The sequence below is a fragment of the Marmota monax genome, unplaced genomic scaffold (genome assembly GCF_021218885.2).
Source record: "Marmota monax isolate L192 unplaced genomic scaffold, Marmota_monax_Labrador192_F-V1.1 WCK01_AAM20220418_F8-fsc00008, whole genome shotgun sequence".
Lineage (NCBI taxonomy): Eukaryota > Metazoa > Chordata > Mammalia > Rodentia > Sciuridae > Marmota > Marmota monax.
Window position 1 is genome coordinate 21,549,541 of NW_026694432.1, and position 8,892 is coordinate 21,558,432.

Below are 8,892 nucleotides of genomic sequence, written 5' to 3' on the forward strand. Positions count from 1 at the left end.
GCCCCCTGCCCACCCTATTCCAAGGTAGCCTCAGAGATGGTGTGTTCTACCCTGAGGTGTTGGGGAGAGAGGCCCTAACCTCCCACAGGGACTTGCTGCGGGACTCCAGGCAGGTCTTCCCACCTCTGGATCTTACTCTTTTTTTTTTTTTTAATATTTATTTATTTATTTTTAGATGGACACAACATCTTCATTTTATTTTTATGTGGTGCTCCTGCTACCACTTGAGCCACATCCCCAGCCTCTGGATCTTACTCTTATCTGTAAAATGAAATGTGAGCCTTCCAACAGGTGGGTGCCTGCCTATTTACTGGCTGTGTTATCTTTTCATCACTGTGACAGAATAACTGAGAAAAATCAACTTAAAGGAGAAAAGGTATATTTGACCCCACCACTTTGAGCCTTCCATAAGGCAGAACATCATGGCCAGGAGCACTTGGAGCAGAGCTACTACCTCATGGCAGCTGAAAAGGCAAAAGAGTGAAGAAGGAACCAAGACACTCCCCCAGCGACCTAGTTCCTCCACCCAGGCCCCACTTCCAGCAGTCCCCCCCCCCCCCCGCCTCCTAATCGTCTGTTCGATTATGAGCCCCCCAGTGGGTGAGTCGGTTGATGAGATCAGAGCCCTCTTGATCCAAACACTTTCCAAAGTCCCACCTCGGAATGTTGTTGCATTGGGAACCCAGCCTTCCACACAGGAGCCTTTGGGGGTCATTCTAGATCCAAACCATAACAATGACCTTGACCCAGACCCTGCCCTACCTCTTAGGAAGCACTTCCAGGGTAATCTAAACTCTAGAATTCCTCAAGCACTGGTCTCCTAACCCCAGGGTTTTAGAATTCCAACGCCAAGCTCCTGGGCCTTCCCATCACACTGTGCGAACGCAGACACTGCCCGGCTTCTTGCAGACAAAGTCTCTCACAAGGCAAAGCAGCCTCTGTAACTGCTCAGGAGCCAGCAGACCTGTCTGTGTTGGGAGGAACACAGGCTGTGCTTGCCCCAGCTGGACAGGGGACCTGCTGATGGCCACTGTGTCTGAACTAGGTGCCTTGGCAGCCATTCTGTCCTTCACCATTTCCTGAAGATGCTACTCGGATGCTACTCGGCTGGACCCAGCAGCCAGCAATGGAGCCACTTGACAGCTGGGAGCCCTGGGCCCGGGAGAGAAGCACTGTCAGAGGGGCTCTGAGGGTCAGAGGCCAGGGTCCCACTCAGGCCTGTAGGCCCCATGAGTAGGATGCCAGGGTTAGAACAGCACTGTCCTTGTGGTGATCATGGACTCCCCTTTTTGAGCCTCATCTGGAAAAGGGACGACAGTATATCTCTTCCACAGGATGTCACTCAGGTGTCAGAAGAGCTGAGTCATGGCCTGAGCCCACTTCAAGGTTGCCTCCCACCCTCTAGGGGCCTAGGAGCGAGGATTCGCCACAGGCTCCCACAGTCCTGTGCTCTCTGCTCTGCGGCTGCTGCCTGTCTCTGTTCTCACCTCCGTCAGATGCTGGTCCTCCAAGGGCAGGAAGATTTTCTGATTCATTTCTGAATCCCAGATGCCTAGCAAGGGGCCCACATGGAGTTGGAACACAGCCAGAGCCCCCTTCCCTCTTCCCTTCCCCCCCCCAACTTGTCACCACATGGGGCTGCCTTCTCTCTCAAAGGGCTGGGCCCTCCCAGGACATATGGGCCCCAGAATCACAGAGAACTTTCTGGCACCTAGAGGAAAAGCAGTCACCCAAGGCTGACCAGCCAAGAGCAGCTGGTGGTGTCCGGCTGGCCGGAGGCACCATATGGGCCCAGTAAGCAAGGCAGCCTTGGAACACTGTGCCTGCAACAAAGTCTGTCAACTGGCCTTCGCATCGTCCCGGAGGTGACTCGCTGAGAGCTGTCAGCCATGTGTCTCCTGCAGAGGGGCAGCCTGCCAGCACCCCTTCTGCTGCTCCCAGAAACAGAAGCAGGAACAGAAGGTCAGAGCTGCGAGGGGCCTCTTCAGCGGTCACTGTGCCCAAATCCTCATTTCACAGGTGAGGAGCTTGGGGCCCAGAGAGGGGCAGGGACTTGTCCAAGGTCACACAGCAAGTCAGGACCAGAAGCCAAGTCTCCTGGCCTTCCACTTAGAATTTTTCTAACCGCGGGGAAGGGAACAAAGAAATCTTAAAAGTACATTGATATTTAAGAAAAGGCCTTAAGGTGATTCCACCCTTTTTTTTAATCTTATCTGATCCAACTTTGCAAACATTTCTACAATGATCATGAATTCTTTAGTAATCAGAAAAGCAATAAAGAGGGGAGGGGAAACTCCCTGGTAACCTGCTTCTGTCCTTTTTTTTTTTTTGGTACAGGGAATTGAACTCAGGGACACTCGACCACTGAGCCATATCTCCAGCCCTATTTTGTATTTTATTTAGAGACAGGGCCTCATTGAATTGCATAGCATCTCACTTTTGCTGAGGCTGACTTTGAACTCTCGATCCTCCCGTCTCAGCCTCCCCGGCCACTGGGATTACAGGGTTGTGCCACTTTGTCCCGCCTGCTTCTGTGTTTAGTCCAACGACTCTCACAGTCTCTACAGCCTTACTTTGCTTCTTGGCCCTTTGACCAAGATCAAGTGCAGAACTTCAGTCTGACTCTTGTCTTCCCTGATGGACTCTCGCAGGAGTCAGTGGGTGCCGGGACTGGGTGGGCTCTCAGCCCCTCTCTCTCTAGGTGCACTTGAACTCGCGGTGAGACCAAGACCGAGTGGAGGCTGGGGGTCGGAAGCCCTGGTCCCCTCAAGCAGCCTACCCGCCCAGCTCCCCTGATCACGCCTTTACCAGCCTTTCTACAGGGTCATGGGTGGGGACAGCAGGGCTCGCAGCTCAGCCCCGCAGGCTCCCTGTGTCATGACCTCATGGCCTCAGACAAGTCATTTCACACCATGGGCCTCTGGTTCCTCAAAAATGTAACATTGATGCAATAGACTGAAAGTTTAGGTCCCCTCAAAATTCACATGTTGAAGTCCTAACCCCCAAGAGGTGGCACCTTTGGGAGGGGACCCTCAAGAAAGCAGAGCCCTTGCGAGTGGGATGAGTATATAAGAACCCCTGAGAGCTCCCCAGTCCCTTCTGCCCAGGGAGGTTCGCAGGAAGTGAACCAGGACCCTCACCAGACAGGGACCTGCCGGGCCTTGGTCTTGGGACCCCCAGCCTCCGGCACTGTGAGGAATAGACTCCTCTTGTTTGGAAGCCGCTTTGTTACAGCAGCCCGGGAAGACAACGAGGATGGGGATCACGCCTCCTGGGGTGGCCCCGAGAGAGCATTTCAGGAGTCAATGTTGTGACGGGTTTAGAATGCCGCCTGTGTACCCTGAGTGTGCTAAACGTTGCCCATTTTTGTGAAACTCAACTCACATTCCCGACCAGATGAGCGTGAAGATGGCGTGGCGGGAGGGGCTCTGTGGTCTGTTGTCTAATCCTCGACTGTCCCCCAGGAAGGACGCTCTCTGGGGACTGGAACCAGCCTGGCCCTGTCTGAGCTGTGGCCGTCCAGCCTCACCCAGAGTCCCGATGGCACCCTCAGCGGGCAGCTAGGACCGCCTCACTCTTCCTCTTCCCAAAACACTTGCCTTCCTCAGCTTTCCCAGCCTCCCTACCTTTGTCCAGAACATCCAGTTGGCTTCCTCCCCAACCCCCGATGTCCACTGTCACAGCTGCCTGCAAACCCCTGTTCTCTCCCGAACACACACATGCGCACGCACACACACACACACACACCTCTACACAACAACTCTTTGGCCCTAGAGTCGCACATAACTTGGCTCTTCAGCCAGATCCACCACTTAGATATGTAACCTTAGCTAACTAGAGCCCCGGTCTCCTCATCTGCACAATGGGCGTGATGCCCACCAAGAGGGCTTGGTAAGGCTTCTCTGGCTGTCAGTAAATGGTCACTCTGGTCACCATTAATGTTATGGTCATGGTGACCCACCTGCCTCTCCCAGCAACTGGACGTGCTTCAAGCACAGAGACTGGAAAGCCTCTTTCACCCCAGGGTCCCCTGGAAGAGCTGACCAGTGCCTGGTACCCAGGAAGTCCGGCCCACTATTCTCGAAGCGGGTCTCACAGCTGGGGGCCTCTGCAGTCGCAGGAGCGGCAGTGCCCAGTGGGGTTGGTGTTCCCGAGGGGTCCCTCGGTCCCCACCGTGCAGCCCGCCCTGCTTGGTGGCCTGGCAGTGGTCTCCTCCCAGCCTGGGCGGGCACAGGGAGATCTCTGGATGGTGGAGCTAATTAAGAATGACAAACCACCGTGTAATTGCCAACAATTGATGAGTCCCCTGCCTCTTCCTGCCCCTCCTTAGCACTGTCTGGCCTGGAGCTCCTGACAGACAGCCGGAGGCAGGCAGGGAGGGGTCATGAGCACAAGGTGGCATCAGGAGACCCGGGGCCGGCTGCCTCTGCCACCCTGTCACAGTGGGACCCTGGGCAAGGACGTTCTCAGATTGGCTTCATTTCTCCTCCCATTGCAGGCTCTTGACCTTGGACTGAGAAGAGGAAGAGGAAGACAAGATCTGGAGGTCCCGCCAGAGGGGCTCTGCTGAGGCCAGGCTGGTGAAGGACAGGGTGGACAGCCCAGGTTCAGGTCTCAGCCCTGAGACTCGCCAGGGGTGTGACCTTGGGCAGACCACCTACCCACCTTCTAAGCAGCAGGTTCCTCACCTCTAAAATGGTATGTGTTCAAGGGCACTTAGCTCTGACTAGAAGAACCTACATTTATCCTGAAAATATGCCTGTGGCAGCCAGTCTGCGCGGCACAGCCTGCAACCCCAGCCACTGGGGAGCCTGGGCAGGAGAATTGCCAGTTTGGTGCCAGCCTGGGCAGAGCAGTGAGATCCTGTCTCAAAATAAAATACAAAGGACGCAGCTCAGCGGGAGAGCGCCCCTGGGTACCATCCCTAGTACCAAAAAAACCAAAAAGAAGGTGAGGAGCCTTGTAGGAGTTCCGGGGCGGCCATTGCTGTCAGAGAGAGCCTGGGTGGTAAGAGCCAAGGACTCGGGAGCAGCTCCGTAGTCATTTGATATCGACTGAATCTTACAGTGAGAAATAGGTTTAGTTGAGTCTTTTTAAAATTTTTTTCTTATTTTTCTAGTCATTCATTTTCCTTTACTATTATAAATTCATTATTTAAGATCAAGTTTCCCTTATTTCCTATATTTTATGAAAGTATTCGTCTAGGGCAGATTGGGACATTTTTAAAAACAATCCCTCTCCACGGATGATTTGAGAAGTGCACTTTTAAAACCCACCCGGGCATGATCTCACCCAGAGCTTCATTTCCAGGAACTTCCAATTTGTGCAAAGACTGCAAAATTAAGACCAGATCACTCAGGCTGCCTTTCAAGCCCTTCTTCCTAAAATCCCCACCCAGTCACACAACCTCGTCGTGCCGCCTGGCTCCTCTTCCCCTGGGCGTCCTGTGCCCCGGTGTCCCCCAGGCCTTTGCCTGTGCTGATCCTGCTACCTGGAAGGCTTTCCCCACTCTGCCCCCCAACTGGCAAACTCCTATTCACCCTGCAATGCCCAACTAAATGGCCCCGCTCCCTAGAAGTCTTTCCCAATGCCCTCCCTGCACCCGGCCTGGGTAGGATTAGTTGTCTATCCTCTCTGCTCCTCGGTACCCATACAGTGTGGAGGCCGAACGTTGCAGCTGTTAAATTATGAGTGCAGGGGTCAGGGTGATGTGGCTTTCAGACGTGGGCAGGTGATTTTACACACTGCTGAGCCTCATTTTTCCCATCTGTACAATGGGGTGTAGAGATGGTATGAGAAAAGATCCTGGCACCGTGACATATAGCAGGGATTTAAGATAGATCTGCGGCCAATTTCAAGTCACCAAAAGTTTAAAGACTGTCTTGTAAAATTTCTGAGTATTTGCTCCTCGGTCTTGGGGTCCCCCCAGCTCCAGCACCCTGCTGGGAGAGATGGTTCTGAGCAGAGCACCCAGAGCAGGTGTGGGCCCTGGTTGAGGGCTGAGCTTCCCATGCTCTGGCCTAGGACACATTGAGGGCCACCCAGAGAAGGGCCACGGGTCAGGCCTGCCCCACACAGAGGTGGACACTCCTGTCCCCTCCCCCAGCCCAGGTGCTTTGCTCTTTGGGATAAAGGCCTGTGGAGCTCTTGCTCTGTCTCCGCACTGGGAGAGAAACACCAAGGGACAGGTCCATCCATCAGTGACTCTTGGGGGTGGACAAGAGGGGCCCTTCCCGCAGACGGAGGGACCAGGTTGCAGAAGCACTGTCTCCACCGATGATGAGTGAAATGTGGCCCCAGAGTGCCTTGGTCACCAGGGAGACCAGAGGGCTTGTGTACACCCCCCCCCGCCCTTCCCACTGCCCTCTCCTCTGCGGGCAGAAGGCCCCTCACATCGCACCCAGTGCCTCACCACCACTGTCCTGTGAGGCTTGGTCACTATGTCTTTGAATCGTGTTTTGGAAGCCAAGTCGGATGGGACATTAGAGCACGTTCCAGGGACTGAGCTTCAGCCCAGGGGCGTCCCAGCCGCCCCTCCCCGGCCTTGGGTCCCCTCAGCCTCTCCTCCTGCCTTGCTCCACTGCTGTGACGGGGCCCAGGCCGAAGTCCTTGGTTGACATGGTCCGTGTTCAGGTCACGAGTCCTGCGTCGTCCTGGGAACAGGACCCGGCAGCCGCGGTCCTCACCCTCGGCTGGCAGCACTGTCACTGGATGGGGGTCCGAGGAGGTCTGCTTCAGAGCGTCCAGGTCCCCGACCCCTGGCAGGCAAGAGTCTAAGGACAAGCCAGGTCTCGGGAGGAAAGAAGAGAATGTATCCCAGAGGGAAGGTGGCCTGCTCCCAGGAGGGCCTGGGCCACCCCGAGTGACATGAGTGTGGGGGTCTCCGGCTCTTCTTTTAAAGGAACCCTGGTGGGGGCTGGCCTGGGAAGGGGGGTGGGAACGGTTCAGCCAGGAAATCACAAGACGTGTGTGGGGGTCTGGTCTTCTTTTTTGGATCTTTGGGTTCATGGCTGTCCTCTGATTGGTTATTTATTATGGGTTTCCTAAAATATATCTCCTTTATTTATCTAATCCAAAAATACACGTGTAAATGGACAAACAGTGCCCATCAGCATTGAGACAGGCGATGCTCACAGATGAGTGAAGCCACAGTAACTAAGATGTGGGGATTTCTCAAGAATCTGGAGGGACAGGCCAGGAAGGCCAGCCAGCCTGGGGAGGGGTGGGAGTGCTCTGGTGGGGGGCAGCCAGCCTGGGGAGGGAGCGCTCTGGTGGGGGGCTTTGGGATCTAGAGCTACCGCCTCCTCCCCTCCCCTCTACCTTATATTCCCCTCCTCTGACGCAGCGTGTGCGGCGTGGGCAGCTAACGGCCCAGCTCAGGGGAAAGAGGACTCCCATCCAGGTGCCGGGCACTTGCTGGCCTGGGGGTCTAAGGATGCTGGGTATGCCATCTCTCGAGGGGCAGACCTGTGGCAAGGGACATCTGGCTTGACTTCTGCAGACCCTGCCCACTTTGGGGTGACGGGAGCAGCCCAGGGTCTGGCCGCTGTCCTGCTGCAGAGAGTTGGGGTGCCCTTCAGTGCTGGGGTGGGGACTCCAGGGGCCTCAGAGGGTCGTTGCCTTGAGGGGAAACCTGGGCACCTGCAGGTCCCCTCCTGGGTGGAGGGGCGGTCTCCTCCTGCCACGCTGTTTGTCCTTCTAGCTGGCTTGAGGCACCCTCAGGGTGAACCCAGAGCTAAGCAGTGTGCGATCTCCCACAGAGGAGCAAAGTGGCACACTAATAATTTAAAATCTTAACTTTCCTTTACTTAGCACAACATGAATAGCCAATAAATAAATGCAGTGACAACTTGAGAGAGAAGTCACGGAGGGAGGGGACAGCGCCCTTTCATGGCACTTTCCCTCTGCCTCGTGGAGGGTCCCCTGCGATCCCTCTGTATTGGACTCTACAATCCAGGGCCGGCCTTGTCCCTCTCTCTCTGGGTCCCCCTTCTCCTGCCGTGTCTGTTTTTAAGGAGCGCCTGTCGCACCCTGGCACCCAGGTGATTGGCGTGTGTCACGGTGGTTGTGTGAGGTCTGTCCCCCCACCCGCACGTGGCTCTGGGAGGATGGGCGCTGGCCTGCTTCACGGAGGTGCCAGCACATGGGGGTGCCCAGCAAGCATTGGGGACCGTGGAATGAACGGATCCCTTCCCTTGTCATCTGGTCCCTTAGATGCCAGAATGCTGCGGTCAGCCTTCCTATCTAGGCCCTGGTGAATCAGCCCTTCCACTTCCAGGCAGCCTCAGGCCTGAGGGTAGGAAGGCGGCCACACCACGGGCTCCGTGCGCTCCAGACCCTGGACGGCAGTGTCCCTGGTCCTGGGATTCCTTAGGTCACTTCCACCCATTGTCTTGGGCTTCTTGAGCTAATCTCCACCCCCCCCCCCGAGTCCCCGTGGCTTCCCATCTGCTTCCAGCTTCAAATCCTTTCTGGCTCCAAATCCTTTCCTAGGGTTTCCTCAGCCCTTCTGCCACTAATGGCCACCGTGACCTTGGGCAAGCCAGCCGCTCTCCTCGGGGAGGCCCTGGTGAACAGAAGATGGAGGGCGGGGGCCTAACTGCCTCCCTCCTGGGGGCAAGGACTGAGTGAAGCCCGTGGGATAAAATGAAAGTGGCCCCTGTGGTATCTGGGTGGCTCTGGCCGGCAGCCCTGACGTCCTGTGACCCCAGTCCTCGTCCCTCCCCGTTGGTTGCACAAGAGGCAGCTTCCGTTGCCAGGGAGCCACCACACGGCCACGTGCTCGCTCTGCTCCGCTGCTCACTCTTTCCTCTGCAGAGAACTCTGGCCTCGACTCCTCGGGAGGCCGTGGGGGAGGAGGGGGGGACGGAGGCCCGCCCCGCCCAGCCGCGC